The sequence below is a fragment of the Gavialis gangeticus genome, unplaced genomic scaffold, assembly GCF_001723915.1.
Source record: "Gavialis gangeticus isolate Ggan-Ray unplaced genomic scaffold, GavGan_comp1, whole genome shotgun sequence".
Taxonomy (NCBI): domain Eukaryota; kingdom Metazoa; phylum Chordata; order Crocodylia; family Gavialidae; genus Gavialis; species Gavialis gangeticus.
Window position 1 is genome coordinate 2,144,386 of NW_017729024.1, and position 3,045 is coordinate 2,147,430.

Consider the following 3,045-nt stretch of genomic DNA (forward strand, 5'->3'; position numbering starts at 1 on the left):
GCAGTAGTGCATGGGACAGAGGCAGTTCCTGGGGTCCAGGAGCAGCGCAACAGCAGATCAGTTGCAGTGGAAGCATTAATTCTCAGCCCCCCTGAGTAAGCACCTGAGGCTGCCCCTCTTGCTCTGTCTTAGTTATCCTACTGGCTCTGCCCCTGCTGAAGGAAATTCTGATTTTACACAAGACCTTGGGGTGGGAAGGAAGTTGTTTTGAACCAGAGCACTATACTATACCTGCTCCTTAACTTGTTAAAAGACAGCACAGCAGAGCCATGGGGGATGGAATACTAAGGGCCACATTTTTAATGGGGCCTGAACACACAAATTTATGGTAACATTAGTGAGCACAGTTACCTTGACTGCACATACAAATTGGGTGAAACAACGTGAAAATGACTAGTTGGGTGTTGACCCAATTTGGGCATTCAGTTTGCATATGACCACCCCTGCATTTTTGTGTCAAGCCCTTGAGATTTCTTGGTGAAAGAACTGCTGGATTCCTTTCTGGTGTACTTGGTGAAGCTCAATGTTATAGACAAGGTTCTGACATTTATGTCCTTTCAGAGGAACTAACTTTGGGATGATTACAGTTTACATAGAGTGCACTTCTTGATTTATAGCCAGGTCTCAGTGCCGGTGTTGGGCTAATTCACATGTGAGCAGATCAAAGCTGTAATCATATTACCATGTCTAACAGGGAGCCAGGGACCCCTCTTACTTTAAGAGAGTGCAGCAGGCTAAGCTGACCACATGGGGCTGCAGCAGGGGAGCACAGGCTGGCCCTTAAGTAAAGGGAAACTCCTGTGTGTGACTAGGGAGCCACATGCCAGGAAGGAACAAGCTTGGAGGCATATAAGCCCAGGGCCTGAGCCAGAAGGGGAAGTATGGTCCTGCATGCTGCAGGAAAAGGAGCTCCCAGTGGACCTGGTATTAGGAAACAGGCCAATGGACACTCAAGCTACCCATGAGAGGAAGACTGAGACAGTATAGCTTGTAGTGGGGTACTGACCCAGAGTGGGGGACAACTTTAGTGGGAAGCAGTTTGCTTATATTTCTGTTATGCTTAAGTTTAAGACTGGAGGACTGTGTTGTGGCTATGGGGGCAGTATGGAGCCCACAGGGGTGCCTGAGAGGCATCCAGCATAGAGCTCCTTTGCCAAACCCAGGGACCCCAGGGGTGGAGCAGCATGCAAGGTGCTTGGCCAAGGCCAGAGAACCCAGGGGCAACTGTGAGAAACCAGGGCCAGAGGCAAGACAGAGCTGGGCCCCAGAAGCTGAGCTCCAGGACAGTGGACATGAGCTGGGGGAGAGGGGGAGGTTGGGTGTCAGAGGCCTTCATAAATGCCCATTATAGATTCATAGGGATGCAATGGGGGGAGGACAGCTAAAGGAAAGGGGCTGATGCCAGGAAGGCAGAAGCCCCCAAATACTGATTGGTACCTGCAAGGCATGTATGTGGCAACAGGGAAGGACAGAGGCCACAATTATAGCCCCTAACAGAACTGCGGCTGTCTTAAAGGGGAAACCCACCCTACGGAATTGAGCCAGATGAGCCCTGAGGACGGTACGTAGAGGAAAGGCACCTAGGAAGAGGCTACTCTGGCCCCTGGAGGCATCCTTTCCAGTTAAAAGACCTTAAAATCAAGTCATGGCAGGAAACAGATAGGAGGTAAGGGGAGGGTGAGCAGGTGGGTCTTACCATTAGGGGGCATCAGATGTCAGGCAGATTTCCTGAGCCTGTTGCATCATGTCTTCTTTTGTTTCAGTTGCTCATCTGTGTCTGGGGAAATGCCAAAATGCTCTAGGATTCTTTTCCATTCCGCTGCATTGACTGTGAGAGAGCTCGTCTGTCCCTTGGGGGTGCGTTTTGGGGAGGACTATTTTTCCAGCACCCTTACACCAGTGGGTGGGATCCAGACAGAGTGAAAGCAGCAGCTGAGTGCTAATCTATACCTCTACTTTGGTGTGCTCAGAACCTGGTTTACTGTGCATTGATGACATAGCCTAGAAACACTGTTAAGGAATCACATTTGCTCTAAACTTAGGAGTTTGTTCCCCTTATGTAGCATAATGAAGGGGGGGGGGGGGCGGTAAAACCCCAAACCCTTCTGATTTGTGTTTAGTAGTGATTTAAGGCCAGAATCAGAAGTTTCAATGTGAATGGTAGAGGGCCTTGAGCTAAAATCCAGGTAAAAAATCCAATTTAACTGTGCAGTTAAGGTAACCAAAGGAACCCAGGACTGGATGGCCTCTTGGGCCACGAAGTCATGTCCTCTGAATTCCCAAGCAATTCTTAACTCAAGGAATTTGCCAAGGTGTCACTTCAAACCCTCAACTACAGCTAAGAGGGGCAACAATGAACAATACTGAAAAAAACCAAGAATAGCATATATCATTCCATAACTAAAAGCTAAAAACAGAGATAAAGGGGAGACAGAGGCAACACTAGTGTCCTAAAACTGACATGACAGGGAAGCAATTAGTTAATATATGCTTGGAAGATCCTAGGAAAACAACCATAACCTATGCAACTGAGGAAGTCATTCCCCTCTCCCAGTGCATGTCAATATAATGTAAGGGATAATTTCTTCTTCACCTGGAATTTTACAATCAGTATGATCCTGAATGAAAAAGCAAGACCCTTCTGCCAGAAACAGCTGGTTTTTTTAAGTTCTGGAAGGCGCATCAACATAGTGTAATCAACACCCCTAAGCCATAGCTGTTACCAATGTCCCAGTGTCTCAGAGTAAGGCAGGAGTCCTGCCCAAAAGCCAGGGAAATTTATATTCTGGCCTGAATATGGAACCAGTCACAAAGAATCTGAGGCCAGGGGATTATCAGATGCTTTCCATACTACAGAGCTACTTTTATTACCCAAGATGGGGACCACAAAAAGTTGACTCAGCATCTCTCATTGATTAGTGAGCCAGAATTCCCAGTCCTACAAATCCTTACAATTACATTCAAATAATGAACCTATGCACAGGAATACAAGACTTAATGAACCAATACAGAGGAATGGAAGAATCAGACTTCAAGACAAGGGTG